General features: G+C 38.8%; 1 long non-coding RNA gene across 1 annotated transcript; it reads right to left on the bottom strand.

Annotated features, from left to right (window-relative positions):
* On the bottom strand, positions 1–25,575 carry LOC122916294. Its single transcript, XR_006386157.1, has 3 exons — positions 25,399–25,575; positions 2,121–2,174; positions 1–393 (listed from the first exon to the last, which is right to left on the bottom strand). It is a non-coding gene; the product is annotated as an uncharacterized LOC122916294 (long non-coding RNA).
* Between the last annotated feature and the right edge of the window lie 416 nt (positions 25,576–25,991).

The raw sequence follows: 25,991 nt of genomic DNA, 5'->3' as shown, positions 1-25,991 counted from the left end.
TTTTTTTTTTCTTTTTTCATTTAATGTTTTTATGTTGAGGTCAGCTGGTATCTTCTAGAGTTCAGGGGGAACTACAAAGTCTTTTTGAGAAGGCAGTGATGGAAAATTTGAAATGGGCACTCATTTGGGCCCAAGTTCCATCTTGGCTGTTTTTTTTTTCTTTTAAATGATTTATTGGTTTGTCAATATTTTGGCTTCTTTTCATGTTTGCTCACTTCAGATCATTACTTCACACCATCATTTACTTGTCTCATAATTATAACGTTACTTGTCCTTAGAATAATTTTCTTCCAAAGCTTTCTTTAAGGACTTGACTTCAATAACATTCTGTATTGCTTCTTTGAAAGCTCTGACAGCAGCGTTTTCATTTTTTATGAAAGCCAGTGAATCCTGCTGAAGACAAAACAGAACTTGGATTTTTAGATTTTTAGACAGATAATACCTTGAAGAAGAAAGAGCTCAGGCAATAAAGCAAACCTAAAGTTTATTTGGGGTCTTTAGGAATTTGAATTGGTGAGTCAGAGATTCAGAAGGAAAATGAAATGTGCTCCAAGAAGGGAGGAGATAGAGTTTATAAAGGTAAAACCAAATGCTTGTATAAGTTGTTTTGAAAAAATTATGATGTACATAGGTAAAAATAATTAACACTGATCTAGATAGGCCAGGTTACTATGCTAACTGTTACTATGCTAACTGGAGTATGGCAAAATAAATCTCATTCAGAGAATTCCAACAGGATATGCTATTTGTGGTTGGCAGCCTAAAAAGTTCATGTTCTATCCAAGTACAACTGAGCATAAGCCTAACCTGCTCAGGGCTCCCCGGCTCTAATATATGGCCTCTTGACATGTTTTACTTCATTTTAGATGCTTCTGTTCACAATATCAATTCTACTCCCTTCATTTAACAGTCAAATACATAAAATTACTTTTAGTGTCAAAGTGGTAACTATTGTTAAAGTAGGAGAAGATTCCAAATATCTTCATTTTCAATGCTCCTTCCACTGTATCATAACTGCTGCTTAAGGATTCCTTTATATTGTCTAATTATTCATGGAGTTAAACATTTAAAAAAAATAAAGAAAAGAAAGGAGGAGGTAGGGGAGGAGGAGGAAGAGCAGGAAGAGGAAAGATTTCTTACTTTATTGCTTTCCCTCTGTAGTTGACCCTTGAAAAGCATGAGTTTGAACTCCAAAGGTCTACTTTCACACAGATTTTTTTAATTAAAAGAGTACAGTATGTAAATGTGTTTTCTCTTCCTTATAACTTTAATAACATTTACTTTTCTCTACCTCACTTTACTGTAAGAATACATCTAACATAAAAATCTGTGTTAACCAACTGTTCATGTTATTGGTAGGGCTTCTAGTCAACAGTGGGCAACTCGTAGGTAAGTTTTGGGTGAGTGAAGTTGTACACGTATTTTCCACTATGAAGAAGGGGTTGGTGTGCCAATGCTTGTGTTGTCTGAATGTCACCAGTACTAGGATTTCTTGATTTTCCTCAAATATCTAATGTGCCTGAAGTTTCTAACCCCAAGTCTATTCTTTCTTTCCGAACTCTTTCGAAAATTCTTTGACTTCCTTACTTCAAGCTGCCGGTTGTCACCTCCCACCTCCATGAAGAGAGGTCCCTAGTGTGTATCTTCAGCCCTTTTCTGGCTTTAGCCACTCTTCAGATATCACTTTGGGTGAACAAGCAACACTGAAGATGTCAGACAGCAAAAGAAAACAAGAGTTACAAAGTGTCAAAAAAACACATTGAAGTCCAGACATCAGGAAAGAAAATGTTATGGGGGTGGGGAGACTACTGCAATTAGAGAATGCACTGGCCATCTGATCCCTAAGTGTCTTAAAGGTCAGACAGAAAGGACATTTTTAGGGAGGAATAAACAAGACCACAATCAACCAGGTGTGGGGGAATGAACAAGTGGCATGATCAGACAGTTGAGCAAGGAATGTTTTTATGTGTGTCTGTAAGCTTTCTCTTTGGTCCTCATTCTTGGGAGGGGCCATAAAAGAAGAGCTGTTTTATGTTCTACTGTCTTGGAGAACCTCAGGAGCAAGCCAGAGATTGGAAGGGAGGAGAAGAGTCCAACTAAATTTTACTGAAGTCACATACCTGGGCATTTTGTTCAGGTCCATCAGTGAGAACAAATAGGGCAGTTAATCCTTCCTGAGACAAAGAATGGGGATTTAGAATTGTTGTGTCTAGATTTGTCAAGGGTAATCGAGGGGAACACTGCAAAAATTACATCATACAGAGAAGGGTGATTCTTTGCATCAAGCTGTTTCCCAGAATGCAAAAAGGTAGGGGAATTTCTTAATCATTGCTGTTTTCCAGGAGTACAGAGATCAGTAAACTTGAACACTGCCATAACAAAACCAGAATTTCCTTTTACCTCATCAGGTATTATTTTACCTCATGACAATGTTTCCCCATCATACCTTTCCTGTTCTCTTCAGTATGATTACTGAGAGCTCAGCAGCTCTGTGACCAGAGCCCACACAGAGCATTTTTTAAAGTGATTGCCCTTGAGCACATAGTACTCCACATTGATGCAGGTAAGGCTACCATACGTGCTTAGGTAAGTGATGGGCATTTCTTCCTTCTCCACCTTCTTCTTGACAATCATACTGTATCTAGAATAACCCTCAACTTTAGAAGGCTATTACACATCTCCAGGAGAAGATTATATCCATAAGAGTCTTCTCTTAGAAATCTCACCTTAGAAACCATCAGAAATCTCTCTCCTGTACACCATTCATCAAATCCTCATACTGGTCCCTATTTGACTTTTTTCTGGCCCCAATTCCTTATTTCCTAAAATCCCTTTTACAGTGTCTTCAGGACTGCCCCACTGATACCAACTCCCTATGCTGCTCCAACTTCCTCTCAGGGCATTCCCTGTCCATCACCTTGATGACACTACTCTTCCATGGCCTATCAAGTGGACAGTTTTCTCCCCTACCCAGTGTACCTTTAGCTTCAATCATGCCAAATGAGGTGGGTGAGGAATGAGAGAATTCTGTTGGTATTTATCAGGTTGATATTACATTTATAAATAAATTTATGGATAACTGATGTCTTTTTGGTGTTAAATCCTACATATCTCAAAATATTGAAAGAAGGGGCACTGGGGTGGCTCAGTGGGTTAAAGCCTCTCTCTGCCTTCGGCTCAGGTCATGATTCCAGGGTCCTGGGATCGAGCCCCGCATCAGGCTATCTGCTCAGCAGGGAGCCTGCTTTCTCCTCTCTCTGTCTCTGCCTGCCTCTCTGCCTACTTGTGATCTGTCAAATAAATCAATAAAATGTTTTTTAAAAATATTGAAAGCATTTTCATTTTTTCAAGTCTCCTTTAGGTTTTTGGTTTCTTCAGAAACACTTTAATTTTTCACATTTAGCTTACTGCTACTTAAGAGTATTTAAAGGTATTTCATGAGGTGCCTGGGTCACCCAATCGGTTAAGCATCCAACTCTTTGTTTCAGTTCAGATCTGATCTCAGAATCACAAGACTGAGCTCCAAGTTGGGCTCCACACTCAGCAAAAAGTCTGCTTGAGATTCTCTCTCCCTTTTTTTCTGCCCCTTCGCACCATGTGCAAGCTTTCTCTCTCTCTAAAACAAATAAATCTTTCAAAATAAAAACTAAATAATAATTATTATAATAAATAAAATGATAACAATAAATAATAAATAAAATAATAATTAATAATTTTATTTTACTTTGCTGTTTTAAAGGGGATATACTCCTCAATACATTGTGTAGCAAAATGCTTTAACATGTGAAGATTATTGATTTATACATTAATTTTATTTATCTTAACCCACAATTCTGTTCTAATTAACTTGGCTAGCTGTGGTCACTAATACTTCAAATAGTAATAGTAGTAATGGTAATAGTGATCATTTTTATACTTTTTTAAAAAAAGATTTTATTTATTTATATGAAAGAGATCATAAGTAGGCAGAGAGGCAGGCAGGAAGGGAGAAGCAGGCTCCTTGCTAAGCAGAGAGCCTGATGTGGGGCTCGATCCCAGGACCCTAAGATCATGACCTGAGCTGAAGGCAGAGGCTTTAACCCACTGAGCCACCCAGGCTCCCCGATATACTTTTTTTTTTATTATAGAAGGAATATGCCATTTTTTTCCTCCTAAGTTGTTGGATTTTTAAGTCACAATAAATATTTTTGTCATGTGAGATAAATAGTAACTACTAATCATCTGAAAATCAAGAACAGACATTAAATTATGAGATGCTTTTTCCTCATCTATGGAGATTTATCATAGGGGACTTATCTTTAGGCATATAATGAATATTACTACTATACTTTTTTTTTTTAAAGATTTTATCCATTTATTTGACAGACAGAGATCACAAGTAGGCAGAGAGGCACAGAGAGAGAGAGAGAGGAGGAGGAAGCACTCTCCCTGCTGAGCAGAGAGCCCAAAGCAGGGCTCAATCCCAGGACTCTGGGATCATGACCTGAGCCGAAGGCAGAGGCTTTAACCCACTGAGCCACCCAGGCGCCCCACTACTATACTTCTTAATATCAAATACCCATGTTCTTGGAATAAATTCCACCCTGGTCATGATGTACTGTCTGTGTTATGGGAGAGTTACTTTGCCTTTTTTCTTAGTTGACGTATTTCTTCCTGGGTTGTGTCCATTCTGCAATTCAACTTATTTCTTGAGTTGGTTTTTTTCATCGACTATTTCATCAATTATTTTTCAGATGCAGTATTTCCAGTGACAATTTCTAATGTCTTATTTTTCTTGCTTAATGTTTCTGTTATCATCCCCTGTATTTATTCTGCCTCTTCCTATAAATTTACTTTCACCTGTTAAAATGGTACATTTTTGAAAACATTTTGTTCATTTATTTGACAGAGAGAGAGTACAAGGAGGGAGAGCAGCAGGCAGAGGGAGAAGGAGAGCCAGACACCCTGCTGAGCAGGGAGCCCAATTCAATCCTAGGACCCTGAGTTCATGACCTGAGACAAATGAAGATACTTAACCAACTGAGCCACTCAGGTGCCCCCAAAATGGTCTGTTTTATTGTGTTTTTTCACTAATGGTTGCTCTGTGATAAACAGCCTTTAATGTTTTCTCTCTGATTCCATATTTTCCTGGGGAAACTGGCTCCTTAGCCTAGTAATTTGAATCCATGTACAGAGATTAAATTGCAAGTCCCAGCCTCCAGGTTTGAAGGATAGAAATGGCATTGCTACTCAGGGCAAAGACCACTGACAATTCTTTTTCCATGGGTAAATCACTATCCCTTGTGTTATGTTGTTACTTACTCCCATCTTCAGCTGGGGCATCTAAGAATAATTCTGATGTTACCTCACCAGTCCTGGTTAGCCCAGTGCTAGATTTTGTTTTGTTTTGTTTTTATTTTCTACTTTAGGAAACAAATATCGTGGCACTGACCCACAAAAGGCAGTGATGGAAAGACCAGATCATACTTAAAGACCTCTTCCTCTGGGGCACCTGGGTGGCTCAGTCGTTAAGCGTCTGCCTTTGGCTCAGGTCACAGTGCTGGGGTCCTGGGATTGATTCCTGCTGGGCAGGAAGCCTGCTTCTCCCTCTCCGATTCCCCCTGCTTGTGTACACTCTCTTGTGTCTCTCTCTGTTAAAGAAATAAATAAAATCTTTTAAACAAATAAAATAAAAACCTCTTCCTCACTCATATTCAAATATGCAATATTTTTCTATATCCCACTCTTGGATTCTACCCATCCACTTGTATTTCTCACCCTTAGTGTTTCTTATTTTTTATCATAGTTTAACAAACCCATCAGCCTCCTTAAGCCTTTGGTACCATGTCCACAACAGTGATTGTACAAGGAAAAATGCAGGTCCATGCTAGTTCACCATATTTGGAGGAAATAAAAGCTTCAATGCATTTCTACTCGGAATTTTTTTTAAGTCATTAGACTGATGCTAAGTAGTTCAGGGCAGAAAAGTGATTGAGGCAACTTGATAATACTCCTAGCAATTGACTTTAAGCACCACTAGTATATCTGAAGTTAAAGACTGACTTATTTTAGTTTAATATTTTACCAGGTTTGAGAAGATACCAAGGCCAAGACTGTCCAATCCCAAAATGCTTAGCCACACTCAGTTAAGAGCTGTAACTGAACTCAGTTCCCCAAGACGTGTCCCAATGACTATCTTTCCCAAGGAACTAAGTGAAGTGTCTATGAGATTTGTTCATATTGGTACTGGTACAGCTGCTGAAATTCTCTGATGAAAAGTACTTTTCCTCTCCAAACAGAAGCATCCACTTCCTTGGTGACTTAGAGGTTTCTAGAACACTACCTCCCACTTCCTGGTTTTTTTTGTTTGTTTGTTTGTTTGTTTTTAAGATTTTGTTTATTTATTTGACAAAGAGAGATCACAAGTAGGCAGAAAGGCAGGCAGAGAAGGCGGGGGAAGCAGAGTCCCACTGAGCAGAAAGCCAGATGTGGGGCCAGACCCCAGGACCCTGAGATCATAACCTGAGCCAAAGGCAGAGGCTTAACCCACTGAGCCACCCAGGTGCCCCCCACTTCCTCCTGTTTTGGAGTTGTTCTGCATTCCCTGGAATGTTGAGAATTTGTAACCCTATGGACTTTTTTTTTTTTTCCCAATTTATTTATTTTCAGAAAAACATTATTCATTATTTTTTCACCACACCCAGTGCTCCATGCAAGCCGTGCCCTCTATAATACCCACCACCTGGTACCACAACCTCCCACCCCCCGCCACTTCAAACCCCTCAGATTGTTTTTCAGAGTCCATAGTCTCTCATGGTTCACCTCCCCTTCCAATTTACCCAAATTCCCTTCTCCTCTCTAATGCCCCTTGTCCTCCATGCTGTTTGTTATGCTCCACAAATAAGTGAAACTATATGATAATTGACTCTCTCTGCTTGACTTATTTCACTCAGCATAATCTCTTCCAGTCCCGTCCATGTTGCTACAAAAGTTGGGTATTCATCCTTTCTGATGGAGGCATAATACTCCATAGTGTATATGGACCACATCTTCCTTATCCATTCATCCGTTGAAGGGCATCTTGGTTCTTTCCATAGTTTGGCGACTGTGGCCATTGCTGCTATAAACATTGGGGTACAGATGGCCCTTCTTTTCACGACATCTGTGTCTTTGGGGTAAATACCCAGGAGTGCAATTGCAGGGTCATAGGGAAGCTCTATTTTTAATTTCTTGAGGAATCTCCACACTGTTCTCCAAAGAGGCTGCACCAACTTGCATTCCCACCAACAGTGGAAGAGGGTTTCCCCTTTCTCCACATCCTCTCCAACACATGTTCTTTCCTGTTTTGTTAATTTTGGCCATTCTAACTGGTGTAAGGTGGTATCTCAATGTGGTTTTAATTTGAATCTCCCTGAGGGCTAATGATGATGAGCATTTTTTCATGTGTCTGATAGCCATTTGTATGTCTTGATTGGAGAAGTGTCTGTTCATATCTTCTGCCCATTTTTTGATGTGTTTGTCTGTTTCGTGTGGGTTGAGTTTGAGGAGTTCATTATAGATCCTGGATATCAACCTTTTGTCTGTACTGTCATTTGCAAATATCTTCTCCCATTCCGTGGGTTGCCTCTTTGTTTTTTTGACTGTTTCCTTTGCTGTGCAGAAGCTTTTGATTTTGATGACGTCCCAGAAGTTTATTTTCACTTTTGTTTCCTTTGCCTTTGGAGACGTATCTTGAAAGAAGTTGCTGTGGCTGATATCAAAGAGATTTCTACCTATGTTCTCCTCTAAGATTCTGATGGATTCCTGTCTCACGTTGAGGTCTTTTATCCATTTTGAGTTGATCTTTGTGTACGGTGTAAGAGAATGGTCGAGTTTCATTCTTCTACATATAGCTGTCCAGCTTTCCCAGCACCATTTATTGAAGAGAATGTCTTTTTTCCACTGTATATTTTTTCCTGTTTTGTCAAAGATTAATTGACCATAGAGTTGAGGGTCCATATCTGGGCTCTCTACTCTGTTCCACTGGTCTATGTGTCTGTTTTTATGCCAGTACCATGCTGTCTTGGTGATCACAGCTTTGTAATAAAGCTTGAAATCAGGTAAGGTTATGCCGCCAGCTTTATTTTTGTTTTTCAACATTTCCTTAGCGATTCGGGGTCTCTTCTGATTCCATACAAATTTTAGGATTATTTGCTCCAGCTCTTTGAAGAATGCCAGTGGAATTTTGATCGGAATGGCATTAAAAGTATAGATTTCTCTAGGCAGTATAGACATTTTAACAATGTTTATTCTTCCGATCCAAGAGCATGGAATGGTCTTCCATCTATTTGTGTCTTCTTCAATTTCTTTCATGAGTGTTCTGTAGTTCCTCAAGTACAGATCCTTTACCTCTTTAGTTAGGTTTATTCCCAGGTATCTTATGGTTCTTGGTGCTATAGTAAATGGAATCGATTCTCTAATTTCCCTTTCTGTATTTTCATTCTTAGTGTATAAGAAAGCCACTGATTTCTGCACATTGACTTTGTATCCTGCCACGTTGCTGAATTGCTGTATGAGTTCTAGTAGTTGGGGGGTGGAGTCTTTTGGGTTTTCCATATAAAGAATCATGTCATCTGCGAAGAGAGAGAGTTTGACTTCTTCATTACCAATTTGGATACCTTTTATTTCTCTCTGTTGTCTGATTGCTGTTGCTAGGACTTCTAATACTATGTTGAACAAGAATGGTGAAAGTGGGCATCCTTGTCTTGTTCCTGATCTCAATGGGAAGGCTGCAAGCTTTTTCCCATTGAGGATGATATTTGCTGTGAGTCTTTCATAGATAGATTTGATGAGGTTCAGGAATGTTCCCTCTATCCCTATACTTTGAAGCGTTTTAATCAGGAATGGATGTTGGATTTTGTCAAATGCTTTTTCTGCATCAATTGAGAGGACCATGTGGTTCTTCTCTCTTCTCATATTAATTTGTTGTATCACATTGATTGATTTGAGAATGTTGAACCATCCTTGTAGCCCAGGGATGAATCCCACCTGATCATGGTGATAATCTTTTTAATGTGCTGTTGGATCCTGTTGGCTAGGATCTTGTTGAGAATCTTAGCATCCATATTCATCAGTGATATTGGTCTGAAATTCTCCTTTTTGGTAGGGTCCTTGCCTGGTTTGGGGATCAGGGTAATGCTGGCTTCATAGAAAGAGTCTGGAAGTTTTCCTTCTGCTTCAATTTTTTGAAACAGCTTCAGGAGAATAGGTGTTATTTTTCTTTAAAGGTTTGGTAGAATTCCCCAGGGAATCCGTCAGGTCCTGGGCTCTTGTTTTTTGGGAGGTTTTTGATCACTGATTCAATCTCGTTATTAGATATCGGTCTATTCAGGTTGTCGATTTCTTCCTGGCTCAATGTTGGTAGTTTATATTTTTCCAGGAATGCATCCCTTTCATCTAGGTTGCTAAGCTTATTGGCATATAACTGTTCATAATAACTTCTGATGATTGTTTCTACTTCCTTGCTGTTAGTTGTGATCTCTCCCTTTTCATTCATAATTTTATGAATTTGGGCTTCCTCTCTTTTCTTTTGGATTAGTGTAGCCAGTGGCTTATAGATCTTATTGATTCTTTCAAAAAACCAGCTTCTAGTTTCATTGATACGTTCTACTGTATCTCTGGCTTCTCCCTCATTGATCTCAGCTCTAATCTTGATGATTTCCCTTCTTATGTGTGGAGTTGGTTTGATTTGTTGTTGATCCTCCAGTTCTTTAAGGTGTAGAGACAGCTGGTGTGTTCTGGATTTTTCAATTTTTTTGAGCGAGGCTTGGATGGCTATATATTTTCCCCTTAGGACCGCCTTTGCTGTATCCCATAGGTTTTGGACCGAAGTGTCTTCATTCTCATTGGTTTCCATGAATTGTTTCAGTTCTTCTTTGATCTCCTGGTTGATCCAAGCATTCTTAAGCAAGGTGGTCTTTAGCTTCCAGGTGTTTGAGTTCCTTCGGAACTTTTCCTTGTGATTCAGCTCCAGTTTCAAAGCATTGTGATCTGAGAATATGCAGGGAATAATCTCAGTCTTTTGGTATCGGTTGAGTCCTGATTTGTGACCCAGTATGTGGTCTATTCTGGAGAAGGTTCCATGTGCACTTGAGAAGAATGAGTATTCTGTTGTTTTAGGGTGGAATGTTCTGTATATATCTATGAGGTCCCTCTGGTCCAATGTGTCATTCAATGCTCTTGTTTCTTTATTGATTTTCTGCTTCGATGATCTGTCTAATTCTGAAAGAGGCGTGTTAAGATCTCCTACGATTAGTGTATTCATATCAATATGACTCTTTATCTTGATTAACAGTTTTCTTAAGTAATTAGCTGCTCCCATATTGGGAGCATAGATATTGACAATTGTTAGATCATCTTGGTGGATAGTCCCTTTAAGGATTATGTAGTATCCTTCTATATCTCTGACTACAGTCTTTAGTTTGAAGTTTAATTTATCTGATATGAGAATCGCTACCCCAGCCTTCTTTTGAGTCCCATTGGCATGAAAGATGCTTCTCCACCCCTTCACTTTCAGTCTGCGTGTATCTTTAGGTTCAAAATGGGTCTCTTGTAGACAGCATATGGATGGGTCCTGTCGTTTTATCCAATCTGCAACCCTGTGCCATTTTATGGGTGCATTTAGGCCATTCACATTGAGAGTGATTATTGATAGATATTTTTTTATTGACATCGAGTTACCTTTGAAGTCTTTCTTTCCGTAGACTGTCTCTATATTTCTGTTCAATGCTATTCTTGGGATTTTTCCTCTTTTATAGAACCCCCCTTAATATTTCCTGCAGTGTCGGCTTGGTGGTTGCATAGTCTTTTAAGCCTTGCCGGTCTTGGAAACTCTTTATCTCTCCATCCATTTTGAATGTCAGTCTTGCTGTATAAAGTATTCTTGGCTGCATGTTCTTCTCATTTAGTGCCCTGAATATATCTTGCCAGCCTCTTCTGGCTTTCCAGGTCTCTGTGGACAGGTTTGATGTTATTCTGATGGGCTTCCCTCTGTAAGTAAGGAGCCTCTTTGCCCTGGCGGCTTTCAAGAGATTATACCTACAATTATAATTCCTCAATTTGACTATCAGGTGTCGTGATGTTTTTTTGGAGTGTATAATCTTGGGTGGAGACCGTTCAGCCTCTAGTACATGAATGCTGGTTTCATTCGCGAGATTCGGAAAATTTTCATGAAGGACTTGTTCCACGATATCTTCTAGACTTCTTTCTTTCTCCTCCCCTTCAGGAATTCCAATAATTCTGACGTTGGAAGGCTTCATGGCATCATTTATTTCCCTGATTCTGTTTTCGTGGTTTTTAAGCTGTTTGTTCCAGGCTTCCTCCTGATCCTTTCTCTCTATCTGTTTGTCTTCCAGATCACTAATTCTATCTTCTGTCTCAGTTACCCTAGCTTTGAGAGAGTTTAGATTAGATTGGAACTCATTGAGAGCATTGTGGACTTCCTCCCTGGTAGCTTTAAGCTCCGCCCTAATATTGTGAACACCCTGTCTGGTCGCTTTCAGTTTGGCCCTAATCAATTCTGTTTGGTCATCCATGGCTTTCTCCAACCTACCTATTGCCTGGATAATTGTTAGCCTGAATTCTCTTTCCGACATATTGTCTATGTTGATAGCCGTTAGCTCTGTTGCAGAAGGTCCATCCTCTGTATTTTTCTTCTGTTGGGCATTCCTCCTCCTAGTCATTTTGGTGGGAGAAGACTGAACAGATGTAGCTGGATGTATCAACTCTGGTGCAGTCAAGGTGCACCCTGGAACACTTCTGAGCAATCAGGATTCCCCACCCAAACGAGAGACAAAAGAAAAGAAAAAGGAAAAGAAGAAAAAGAAAAAGAAAAAGAAAAAAAGAGAGAGAGAGAGACAGGAAAGAAAGGGAAGATGAAAGAGAAGGTTCAGCCCAGATGGGCCTCAAGGTAAGATTTATGAAGTAGACAAACAAAAAGAGATAAAAAGACTGATACAATTATATGGCAAGAGAAAGAAAAAAAAAATATATATATATATATATGCAAATAAAGAAAGAACCTCGTCAAAAAGAACCACAAGTGTAAAATTTATATGCTACAAACTCAAAAAACACAGAAACACTGGTGGAAGAAGATGGGAGAGTTCTTATGAATTCTCAGTGTGCGCGAGGAAGGTTGTTTTGATTCTTCCTGGATGTATCTTGATATCTTTGTTAAAGGACTCAACTTTCCTAAGATAAAGGGGATTAAAAATTGGTTTACCTATAGGGGTAGTATTGATTGGGGAAAGGGGATTACTTTGAAGTTAACTCTATATGAATATTAGAGGATAAAAATAAAAAGGAATATACTAGACTAAACTAAACTAAAATTTTTAAAAAAAAGGAATTCAAAAAATAAAAATGCAAAAGAAAAACATAGGTGTATGTATCAAAAAGTTCAGGTTAGAAAGGTATTATGGAATTTGATGTACTGTACAGCTCGCTGTGATGGTAAATAGGTTAAAAAAAATTACCTATGTGTTAAAAAAAAAAAAAAATTATGAACCGGAATAGTGGAAACGAGTGAATAATACAAGTTTTCCTATGAAGTAGTGGTGGTTCTCTTGTAGTCCTTTTTTTTTCTTTCTTGGTTTGTTTTCTGGGGCAGGGGCCTGCCACGTGGGTTGTCAGTCAATGATGTTTCCTGAGTTGAGTCCCCCCGCCCCTTCAAGGGGGTGGGCTCTGGGGAAACTGGTTTTTTTCAGGCTTTTGTTCTCTGGCGGTTTTTTTTGCTTGTTCACTTTTTTCCCTCTCACCTTGACCGCCTTTGATGGTTTTTGTAGTATTAGAAGAAATCAAACCACACCCTGATCTCCGTCTCAGAGAGAAGCCTCAGTCTGGGTGCAGAAGCTGAATAAATTCCCCCTTGGCCGCTTGCAGCGCAGGTTCCAAGTTGCAGACCCTGGGGGTGCAGAATCTTTTGCTTGTCCCCAAAGCCAAGGCAGTGGCGGCTGTCTGGGAGCTCCCGACCGCCAGAGAGGTTCCAAGCAGCGATCGCACACTGAGATTTTGCCGCTGGCCCGGGCTGGGAGTGCCCGGCTTGCGCGCACCTCTTTTCAGAGGCGGCTGTGGGTCGGGCGCGCGTCTGGGGCACTGAGAACGGGGCTCTGGTCCCTAAGCCCCAAGCTGGGCTTCTGCGCGCCTCTGTCCGGGGAAGAGTTTCGCACGCGCACGCGGCTTAGGCTTTGAAACAATGGCGCGGGTCAAGGAGCACCCGCCGGGCCTCAGTAACCCAGGGGAGCTCGAGGGACGTGCGCGCGCATCTCAAGCTTTGTGGTAGGGCTAGCGCGCATTCTGCAGACCGGCACAGCTCCCATCCCCTCACAGGAGCCGGAACCCACGCGCTCTGGGGCGCGCTGGCGGCTTAGGGACCAGGAGCTGGTTTCTCCACCGCACTCTCTCTGCCTCCACGCCGGGGAGGCCGTCTGGGACCGGGGACTTAAGCCCCTGTCCCTAGCCACCCCGATTCCCACAATTTCCCACCGCGATCCTTTGCTCTTTTGGAGTGCTTTCAACCAGTCTCCAAGTTAATGCTGGTCCCCAGACGCAGGGCACTCTCGCTCGTATTGGGGTATTACTTTCCCACCGGTCGCCTCTGGTGGCTCCCTCCCCCTTTTGTTTATCTTCTGATATCAGTCCGCCGGTTCCCATTCCGCTTTACCTGCTCACTGGCATCTTCTGCCCCTGTAGAGATCCAGACGTGTATAATTCCGATCTCAGGCTGATTTCATGGGTGATCGGAGTTCTTTGGTAGGTAATCAGCTCACTTTGGGGTACCAGCTGAAAAGACGCCTCTTCCTACTACCCCACCATCTTGTTCCCCCTGCTCAACCCTATAGACTCTTAATTTGACTAGAAACGAACTGCTTCCTTCACCACCCTATCAATGGAAGAACATTAGAACTTACATCATTCACAATTTATAAATCTATATGTCAGTATACAGGTCCATTCAGTTAAGGGGAGAAATATCCATTTTAGTTTCACCACTGCCATCATCTAATTTATAGTCAGACTAGGGGAAATTCACTGGGAATCTGTGTTTTTCTATGAGCTGGAGTATGATAACTGGGTATTACCAACGAATCTCAGTTATAGTCAAAACACTGGAAAACTGTGGGTTCTGCTATCTCCACTGAAATTTAAATATCCTGTACTGGGTTCTTCCTACAACACTGGTCGTGGGATATGAGACTGTATTTCCTTCTGCTAAGTCAGAGTAGATCTCTTATGATAAATCTCCCGTCCAAGAAAATCATCTAATTATTCATGTCCCTCTGTCACCCTCTTCCAGCACCAACAATTTCTAAGTCAAAGAGAAACCCAAGGAATGATAACTCAACAATAATAATACACAGGTGACTTTTCATACTTCACTTGAGCTTCACTGTGCCTGTCTTCTCTGGCTGCATGTTTGGGTGGGCTCATTCCTCCTCCCTGCAGTGGTTGTTCTTCTTGGTTGCCCACTGTACTCTCTGGGGCATTTTACAAATGCTGGTACCTTGTTCCACCCCACTCTCTATGCCCTTAACCTCTAGTTCATTGGTCTGGAACATGATTTGGGCATTAGGATTTTAAAAAGTCCCCCAGATGATTCTAGTACGTGGTCAGAGTGACTAGTGTCTCACGTAGAAGTTTTCTTCCAGACTGTATCTAATCCCTCTTGTGAGACCAGATGTGGGTTTTCTCCCACAGATCACGACTGGCTAAATAAATTGGGCTGCACAGTGCAAAAAGAAACTGCAGACCCCCTTATCCAAGACTTGTTAAAAATTTCAAGTCTATGACAGAAGAATATTAAATCCAGCTTGGTATCTGTCTGAACTATGCACAGGCATCTTGCCCATTAAGCTAGCCCTGCCTGAGACCCAATGGTAATAGTTAACTGATTTTCTTCTTGTGTGTATTTTTTATCTTCCATTATTCTTCTGTCTCCCTACTCAGTCTCCTTAGCCCATTCACTTATTCTTCAGATGGCATTTTCTTTTTCTCACACCTTCTCCAGCTTTGGTAGTAAAGGTGGTATTACTAAGAGCAACCTGAGTCATGGGAGAATCTCCTATCTCCCCTCCTTGGCCAGTCTTTTTTGAAGTAGGCCCTGTCCTCCTTTCCTTATTTGGTTGTTGCTGGGACATTTTAGTGGCTTTCTTTTTTAAAGATTTATTTATTTATTTGACAGAGAGAGAGAGATCACAAGTAGGCAGAGAGAGGCAGAGAGAGAAGGGGAAGCAGGCTCTCCGCTGAGCAGACAGCCCGATGTGGGGCTCGATCCCAGGATCCTGGGATCATGACCTGAGCCAAAGGCAGAGGCTTTAACCCACTGAGACACCCAGGTGCCCCAGTAGTTGGTATTCTTAAAACAAATCTCCTTTCATGGGCTAAAGAAAAATGAATAACACAACTTCTGGATACTTAGAAAATATATGTAATTTTTCATGACTTTCTGGACTTGTTTTCCTCCTGCCACACATGCCCATTTCAATTTCAGCTTCTCTCTCCTAGCATTTCCAAAAACTTTAAGAAGGAACAATACAAGATACATGCCTAGGAAGAGATTTAAGGATATAGTCTATGATAATCATCACATCCTTCAAGATAAAAACCTTTTTCACTCTTAGGCCAGGACTGCAACAGAATTTCAGGACCCAGAACTCCCCTTCCCTCAGAAAGATGGAGATGTCAGCACCTTTGACAGGAATCTGCATCTAATACCCAGCTGACCTTGCGGTGTGAAGAGGATTTACCACACACAGGGAATGGGGAAGGAGTCAGAGATACCGTGACAGAATGCTATGTCAAATAAACTGGGAGAAATGCTCAGTCAGCATCTCAGGGAGACTTTAATCCTCACTAGACCAGAGCTGACGTTTATATGGCGAGCAGATATGAAATCTCTTCTGGGAACTCAGCTGCCAGGGGCAATGGAAAAGGAAAAGAAAGGCCCACTAATATGAGAGAGGTGATAATAAGGCTAACAGGTTAACGGAATTCCACCTGGTCTGTGGCAACTGATATACTAGAATTTGCTGAAATATTTCCTTCCTCTCTTTTTAGCCATGTTCTTCCAATTCTTTAAAGTCTGGCTCAAGTCCAGATGCCTAAATAAATTTTCCTTGATGGCATCAATTCTATTCTTTTCTTTGCTGAATTTTCCCTTATTGTCAATCCACAATTTAAAAAAAAATTATATTTTACTCTATTCTGTTCTGCTGGTAAGTCAACATTTTGTAGATTAGAAAACCAATACAAAATGCTTATGGATGATGGGTGGTTTAATATATATGCATGTTTTGTCACAGAAACTAGAATGACTGATCCTGTGGGCAGCATCATCGGACAAGCCCTGTCTTGGAATTCTGATCCTAATGATGCTGAATGCAATGCTAGAAACCTATTGTCCAGCTCTCAGTAAAACGGTATTATTGCATATGTTGAAAGGCAGATACAATTCTGAATGAAGCATTATTTAGGCAAATGTAATCCTTGTAACAAAAGAAAAAAAAACTTAGTGCACATAATTTTTTTCTTTTCTTCTCTGTTCTTTCTTTCTTTCCCCTTCCTTCCTTCCTTCCTTCCTTTCATGAGATTTGAAGGTTTGTTTAGCTATACAAAATGTGTGAAAGGAAAAGGGAAAGAAGGAAACAGAAGTCAGGAACACAGAGCAGCCTGTTACTATGTGAAGTAAATGCAAACATTTTCCTCAGCTTCTGTATCAGTACTGTGTTCAAATCTCACAAGCTAGTTTTTCTTCTAAGGCAGTTGACATATGTTTTAAATGTTGATTCAAACAAACATACATGCCACAGGACAATTTCCTTGGAAAAACAAAACAAAACAATATGCGTATCTTGTGGTGGGAATTTAATATGGATCAAACAAACTGAATAATAAAAATACCTTTACCAACTACAAATCCATTTTCTGGTAAAACTTTGCTCCCTGGGGGAGAATTCAAAATAAGAGAATAATCTAATTATTTCTAATTTTGACACAATAATAAATTTAGGGGCCTGAGTTCAAATTTTTAAAAGAAAGAATACACCAACTTGGGTCAAAGAAACCATGAGTAAATTCCATTTTTTTCTAGAATAATTAGTGTATGTTTTTAATTAGTTCTACCCCTTTCATGGATTTAAATATAAGATGAATACTGGGGCCTGGGTAGCTCAGTAATTTGAATGTCAGACTCTTGGCTTTGGCTCGGGTCATGATCTCAGGGTAGTAAGATTGAGCCCCCTATAGGGCTCCATGTTCAGCGTGGAGTCAGCTTGAGCTCCTCTGTCTCGCTCTGGCCCTCCTCATCCCCTATGCACGCTCTCTCTCTCTCTCAAATAAATAAATCTTTAAAAAATTATAGAACATGAATATCACCAGTTAACTTTTCTTACTTTTGTGATTTTATGCAGGTTATAATGGTCTTTTCCTCTAATTCATTCCAAGGGTTCTGGCTTCCAAATACCCCCAGAAGCAAGCATTTATGAATGATTACTTTTCCAAGGAAATATATCTTGTGTAATCCCTCCTCTCTTTTGCACCTCCATCCTTAACTTCATGCTCAAGCTCAATCCAACAAGCCAGTTCTCCTCCACATGCAAGCAAAGGCCTTACTATTTATTACTATTTCTTTACCTGAAAACTACTATTAATTTCTAATGTAATATTGGGAAATTATCCCAGTTAATTTCTTCACATTTTATCAATTTGTTGAATTTTCATAGTGAAATTTAGTTTTAGCTGCCCTGAACTCCATAGGGCAGATGTAGAGTATTAAGAGTGAAGGATGCCAGAGCCATCGAGCGAACAGTAGAGTAACAAATGAAGGACAACTGCCATCAGCAATTTTTAAAAAATTTAGAATCTGTGCCTATATAATTAAACTGAGATGGGCCACAGGATTCTGGCATAGAGACCAATTGAAATCACAGTCTCTCAGCTATTGACCTCCTTAGAGTACACATTCTTAGAACACATAACTTTCTATGACTAAACTCAGGATACATTTATATTCTCAGACTTTATGTGCCCAGAGTCTTTTAGGATGCAAAGTGTACCAAATCCTAAGTTCCTATAAGACACTTTGATTCACTCCTATAGTTACTATGATTGCTTTGTTTTGTTTGAATGATTTTCTATTACCTGACTCATCTCTTCTATTACATTAATAGATCCTTGGAAATGAGAAACATATTCCAAAAACTAATATACACTTACATACTTTAGAAATTGCAAATAAAAACTTATTATCTAGTCTGTGTCTAGAAAATAAAATAGTGGAAATTATTAATTATTTGTTATAATATAAATATAATATAAATAACTATTAATAAGTGGAAAAATGAAAGTCTCAATCTATCATTTGATCATTTTAAAGGTTAACAACACTAAACAGTAATTGTCAGTGATATCTTCCACTCAAGGAAATGAACTACTTCAACTAAATTGACTGGTTACTTTGGTAAATTGGTAGGAAACTAAATTAAAAATTGTCTTAAAATGATATTAGAAAAAAATAATAAATTTGATTTAAAAGCGTAATGTTAAAAAATTAAAGATATAATATAATATAGTACTACAGGGTTAATAAGGAAATGGAGTGCTTTGACAATTTTAACAAATTTAAGAAAGCCATCTTTAAAATGTGTCTTCTTAAGAGATAGTTAAACTATTAAAAATGCACAGAAAATTAGGAAAATAAAAATGTAAGATAATCAGTGTTCATGTAATTCATAAATTTCAAGGTGTGTAGATCCAAGTATTTTACATGTGTTTAAAACCAAAATAAAGAATAAAATAATGATTCCTCACTGAATATTTCCAATGAAAAAATAAAATAATCATTTGGATTCTTATTTTCATAACTACTTTCTTAACCTAAAATATGAAATGCTCATAAATAAAACAATTCTTTCAGAGTAGTCAATTCTGAATATTAGATAAGTTCACAAAAAGAGTATTAGATGTATTCCAAATACCTTTTAGAATAATATGAATTAATAAGGCAAAATGTTATAAAATTTAACATTGACATTCTAGGGCACCTGGGTGGCTCAGTGGGTTAAGCCACTGCCTTCGGCTCAGGTCATGATCTCAGGGTCCTGGGATCAAATCCCGCATCGGGCTCTCTGCTCAGCAGGGAGCCTGCTTCCTCCTCTCTCTCTGCCTGCCTCTCTGCCTACTTGTGATCTCTCTCTGTCAAATAAATAAATAAAATCTTTAAAAAAAAAATTGACATTCTAGAATTATCTTCAACCAAAAAGTAATCTTTCTTTAAATGTCAATTTTAAAATATGTCACTATTATGCAGATTTAAGGGCATTTAATAAAAATTATTTTTTATCAGCACTCTACTCATTCTGAGTATAAAACTGTAATAATTTGGGTTCTGACCCTTTAAGCTGAGCTTGTGGTATAAACCCAAGACTCAAAATTCTAAGCTAAGAAGATATACACTCAACAGGCACGTTATACACACAACTTTATAAATAAAAAAGTAACTTTATTTAAGAAAAAAATGGCTTCGGGGCACTTGGGTGGCTCAGTGGGTTAAAGCCTCTACCTTCTGCTCAGGTCATGATCCTGGGGTCCTGGGATGGAGCCCCGCATCAGGCTCTCTGCTTGGCAGGGAGCCTGCTTCCTCCTCTCTCTCTCTCTCTGCCTGCCTCTCAGCCTACTTGCGATCTCTGTGAAATAAATAAATAAAATCTTAAAAAAAAAAGAAAAAAATGGCTTCAATAACTTCAATGACTTCATATCAAAGTGATTATCAAAAAACATTTGTTGCATATGTTTTGATTTAAAATGTTCTTCCAGGCGCAACTGGGTGGTTCAGTAGGTTAAGCATCTGCCTGTGGCTCAGGTCATGAACCCAGGGTCCTGGGATCTAGCCCCATCAGGTGTGACATGCCCTGAGTTCAGTGGCGAGCTCGCTTCTCCCCCTCCTACTCCCCCTACTTGTGTTCTGTCAGATAAGTAAAATAAAAGTCTTTAAAAATTTTTTTCTTCTGGAATTTACTTGATTCTTCCCCAGTGAGTTGATCTTAAGGCTACCTATATAATGTGTTTACTTATACTGGCTTACCAGAAGGAGTGGGGGGAAGGTAAGAATTTACAACATGTTTCATGACCCAAATCTCCAGAAGTCTTTGAAATGCTGCTCCAGGGAGACATAACCATTTTTGTTTTTGTGGTAAAATGGAAGCATGTGCTGCTTTCCTTTACACAAAGCAAATGAATCCATGCTCTTTATTTTCTTTTCCTAAGATATTAAAATTGACTCTCAAAAACTCTCCACCAGTTACTTGTAACATACAAAGTAATTCCACAGCTGTCTTAGGATCAACTCATAATTTCATTCTCTGTTAGGATTAAGGATCTGTTATTTAGAATGTTAATTTAAAAGTATGCACAACCCAGATGCCCTTCAACGGATGAATGGATAAGGAAGATGTGGTCCATATACACTATGGAGTATTATGCCTCCATCAGAAAGGATGAATACCCAACTTTTGTAGCAACATGGACGGGACTGGAAGAGATTATGCTGAGTGAAATAAGTCAAGCAGAGAGAGTCAATTATCATATGGTTTCATTTATTTGTGGAGCATAACAAATAGCATGGAGGACAAGGGGCATTAGAAAGGGGAAGGGAATTTGGGTAAATTGGAAGGGAAGGTGAACCATGAGAGACTATGGTCTCTGAAAAACAATCTGAGGGGTTTGAAGTGGCGGGGGGGTGGGAGGTTGGGATACCAGATGGTGGGTATTATAGAGGGCACGGCTTGCATGGAACACTGGGTGTGGTGAAAAAATAATGAATAATGTTTTTCTGAAAATAAATAAATTGGAAAAAAAAAAGTATGCACAGGAAAGAACCTATGGAGGTTCTAACAAAAAGTTGCATAAATAAATAAGGTGAAAAGCTGAAAGCAACCTAAGCGTCCACTGATGGATGAATGGAAAACAAAATGTGGTATACACAACTATGAATACTAAATTTCAAAAAGGAAGGAAATTCTGACATATGCTGTAAGATGGATGACCCTTGAAGACATTACACTAAGTGAAATAAAACAGTTTCAAGAAGACAAATACTGTTATGATTCTATTTATATGACATTTATATATACATTTATATGTATAAATGTATATATTTATATATATTTATATATTTCATTTATATTTATGTATTTATATATACGAAAGTAGTTGAAACCAGAGACAGAGAGTAGGGTGGTAGTTGCCAGGGGCTGGAGGGAGGGAAGATGAGGAGTTATTGTTTAATGGGTAGAGTTTCAGTTTTGCAAGATGTAAAGACTTTTATGGATGGATGATGGCGATAGCAGCCTAACAATGTTAACGTACTTAATGGCACTGAAGTATACACTTAACAGTGGTTAAGATGGTACATTTTATGTGGTATGTATTTCACTAAATTTTTTTTCATTCAAGGAGCACCAAAAACAAAGACATAATAATGGTATTTAGCTCATGAATGGATTTAAGACTGATCTTTAGAGTCAAATAGGGTTGAGTTTGAATGTTTCATTACTTACTGACTATATCCTTGGCCTCTCTAGCCTTCAGTGGGAAGGAAGTGTGTGTGTGTGTGTGTTTGTGTGTGTGTACTCATTCACTCATTACTGGGTTGTTCTGATATATACATGAGAAAACATTCAACCATTTCTCTTGCCAGGTAAATATGTACAAGGGTAAACTCATTGTAATGTGGCCTACTAGGTGACAAGGGAACAAGATTCACCATATGCAGACCATTCTTGTTTTGAGTCAATTCAGATCAACCATTTCCAGCCAAAATGAATAACTGTGGCTGCAACACAGATGCTGTGCTTAAGTGGTTTTCACTTTATTTACCTCAACAAGGGACTATGTACCTATCTCTGTCTATTTATCTATCAATTTATCTATCTATCTATGTCTACATCTTTGAATTAAGAAACCTGTGCTTAACTCCTAAGGATGAAAAGAGAGAGTCCCATTATTCTTGAGCTAAAGCTAGATTAAATCAATGCCAGATTTGCTCAGTGATATTTAAGTTTTATACCTATACATATATAATTATAAAAATATGTTTGTTATTGAAATCTGTGCAAGAGGGAGAAATAAAGTGAGTCATAAACTCTAGGACTCAAAGGAAAAAAAATAAATATATTGTGACATTTTAGGAATACAATAAGTAAATACATGAGATTAACAGATGGACAAAATCTAACAAGGGGCTTTCCCAGAAGAAAGCTCGATAAATATTTCTTTCCTTCCACCCTTTCTCTTCAGTGTACACAGTATATTAAACAGGAAGAAGAATAAAACTCAGAAAAGGAAATAAGAATATGAAATTGATGAGGCACCTGAATAAAAACAGGGAATACAGAACATCACAGAGAGCCTGGCTAAAACTCTGTGACTCAATATGTTAAGATCAGGAGACTCGGGGTGCGTGGGTGGCTCAGTGGGTTAAGCCTCTGCCTTTGGCTCAGGTCATGATCTCAGGGTCCTGGGATTGAGCCCCGCATCAGGCTCTCTGCTTCCCCCCAACCCTTGCCTGCCTCTCTCTGCCTACTGGTGATCTCTGCCTGTCAAATAAATAAACAAACTCTTTAAAAAAAAAAAAAAAAAGATCAAGAGACTCCTCCCATGGTGAGATCCTTCTGAGGAAAACCATTGGTTATTTGCTAATCTATGTTACATATCCAGAAGAATATTATCTGAACTATACATTATATCTCATCTACTTAATTCTCACAATTTGAATATTTTAGTTGCAAGACATTCTGACTAAAATATTATCAATACTATATGATATTATTGCCACATGTCTCTTCTCTGGAGCTAAAACAGCCTTGCAGACAGAAACAGCCTGTCATTCTCTCCATACACTGTCAGAGAAGAGATCACGGCCAAAGGAAGGGCCAAGAACATGGTGGGTGAGAGACTCCCAAGCTACAAAATCCAAAGAGGTGCTTCCTTCCTTCCTTCCTTTGGGAATTCTGGCAAGTCCAACTCTTCTTGACTTGTGTGTCTGAGGTGCCTCACTCTAATTCTAGCCATGAAAAGGTGTGGAGAGAAAAGCGTGTCCATATGAGGTGACACAAAAAAGAGGAACCAAGATATGAAAATATAACACCATCTACTTCAATTGAGTGTTTTAACATTAACAGGCTGCCTGCCAAACATCTACTCACCCACTCAACTGTAAATCAAGATGGTTTCCAGGAAATCCAACTCACCTGAGATTTTGGTCCTAGACATTTTAACCTATCTAGCCTACTGAGTTAAAGAAATTAAAACAAAGTTAGGAAGTTATAAGTGGAAATACCAACTTTCTAATCTCATGAAACTAGCTATGCATGAAACATCACAAACTCACTGGAAGTGTCTGAATTCTGACCCTGGGACTTTTGTTTTCATACAACTGCATGGTTTCAACTTGCGATCATATGTGACCATGTCTAATGGTAGATGACACTGAGAGCAGAGCCCACAGATAAAAGAGACCAGAATTCTAATGGTGAATCTGGCAATATACTGTGTGTAACCTTTAGTAAAATCTCATATTCTCTGGGAATCAGCTTGTTCTCTAATTAAAGGGTTGAGAAAATAATTTCTGAGGTTTATTCTGACTTGAAAGTTCTTTGAAATCTTGATCATTCCATGTGATTTCAGTCATGTGACTGACACAATCACTTTTCCTCAAATTCTTCAGGGGAATCACTATTTTTCCTGTCCTTACCCAAGATGTAACGGTTAGGGTTACCTATAAGCCTTCCAAAGGCACGGCCATGATAATACTTCAGAGCCCTAATAATTTAAATTCAAATATGCATCATTCCTACAATAATCTTTAGAAAAGCAAGCCATTGGTGTTCTAGTACTTCATCCTGTTTTATGAAACCTGTCTCCATATGATAAAACTTGCAAAGAAAAAGATAGTTTGCATTGATTATTAAATACTTTTCCTGCTCTTCATTTATAATATCTGACTGAAAATAATTGGAATCAACAGCAAAGACTGTTAAGTGCATAAAGCAAAGTGCTATCTCTTTCATAAGAGCTTGCCCAAACATGAAGCCTGATTTTAAAAATGTGTCATTTCGGCACCATTTTAAGCTCTGTCCCTACAGCGATCATAAATTCTCCTTCAATTGGGAAGACGGCTTACTACAAGTGAAAAACAAATACCTAGTTAGCCAACTTTCCACATTAGACCACCTCGATTCTGTGGTTTTAGCTGGTTCACTGACCCATTAGGAAGCATTTATTACAGCCAATAAAACAAACTGTCCTCATGTAGAAATGTCCTTAAGCTTCATGGTCTTCAGTAAAGTATCAAATTTTCAGGACATTTTAAGAGTTTTTAAGAGGGCAAAATATGGCAAAACAGAGATAGCATATCTACCTAAAATGAACATCTGACATTAAATAATCTTTCTGGATACAGAATGCTAAGAGATAAGATTAGGTACAGACACACTAACTGTTCCAAAGTCTTATGAAGTTTCATTCACATCTAGATAATGGCTCAGACACTCAGCTCAATAAATGACATGACTCCTTTATGGCCCACTGTTGTAGATAACCTAGTTTAGAGTTTTCAATAAAGTATGTAGAAGGTTCTAACACAAGGGTAGGCAAACTCTGGTCTTTAGACCAAACCCAGCCCCGTGCCTATTCTTGTAAATAAAGTTTTATTGGAACATGCCCATTTGTTTGCTGTTACTTGTGGCTCCTTTCCTATGGCTATGGCAGGACTCAGTAGTTGCAACAGAGACTACATAGCCTGAAAAGTTGAAAATATGTACTATCTGGCCCTTTACAAAAAGTTTGCCAACCTGAAATTAACATTAATTCATGCTACCATAGTTGTAGTCCCTGTAAATTGCAAAAGAGTTATTTGAACTGTTACAGTTTTGTAAAGGTCCCCCCTAAGCCAATAGAAATACTGTATTTCTCTTCTCTCATTCACTTACTTTGCTTTTAAAATTTGAATCCTGTGCATTTCAACTATATATGTGATGACTATGAACTTAATAGAAACAGAAAGGATCCTTTAAATAAGTAACACATATATGCTTTAATTTGTTGCTAGGTACCCAACTAAGTAAACAGTGAGAGATTTAAAAACCTAAACCTACAGGAACTTGAATTTACATTTTTAGATCATGCTCGGGTATACTTTCTCTTCAGAATGTCAATAAATCCTCTCTTTAGAAGACAACAGATAGTTAGATAGGTTTCAAAGACTTACAAACCTAACACAATGATGAAATTGTAGCATTAGAATCACATACACTGTCTCTTAATCAATAGTTTATCCTTTTAACATTTCCTGTTGGTGACTTTAAGTTATGTGCTTTGAATTACCTGTACATTCTCAGAGACATTTCTCTTCATCAACCTTCCCTCGTGACAAAAGTCCTCCCAACCTGAGTGTCCTTGAGTGACCTGTGGGGAAATGAAGAATGCTCTTTTTAACTACACCAATGTTATTCTCTGTTGGCACACACGAAGATAAGCACTGCTTTAGTGATACTTTCTAGACTTACTCTACCCAACTGGAAAGACTGAAAACAAACTCTAAATCTAGAGGGATTTAGAAAAAGAAATTTCTTTTTCCTCTAGCCGGGTAAGGATAGGCTGACACAGTGAAGCATGTATGTTGGCTGGAAAATTTAAGGGTATGCCAAAAAGTCTGACAAACAATATATAAATGTTGGAGGTGGTATTTTTAAAAAACAAAATGAATGCAAAAATACATGGGAAACAAAATATAACAATTTTCAACCAAGGCAAGCTCACTCATGGTGTCTTATAGAGCCATACTAGACCCTGAGCCAAAAGAAAAATCAGTAATCTCAATCCCACTTTGAATTAATTTTGTTTTTGTGTGTGTGTCCTTTTAAATTTTGTACCCAGAGCCACGTGACCCACTCACCTCATTCCAGTCCCATCCCTGC

Source organism: Neovison vison, chromosome 1 (assembly GCF_020171115.1).
Source record: "Neovison vison isolate M4711 chromosome 1, ASM_NN_V1, whole genome shotgun sequence".
NCBI classification, from domain to species: Eukaryota; Metazoa; Chordata; class Mammalia; order Carnivora; family Mustelidae; genus Neogale; species Neogale vison.
Note: the sequence above shows the minus strand (reverse complement) of the source record. Positions and strands in the feature narration are given on the sequence as shown.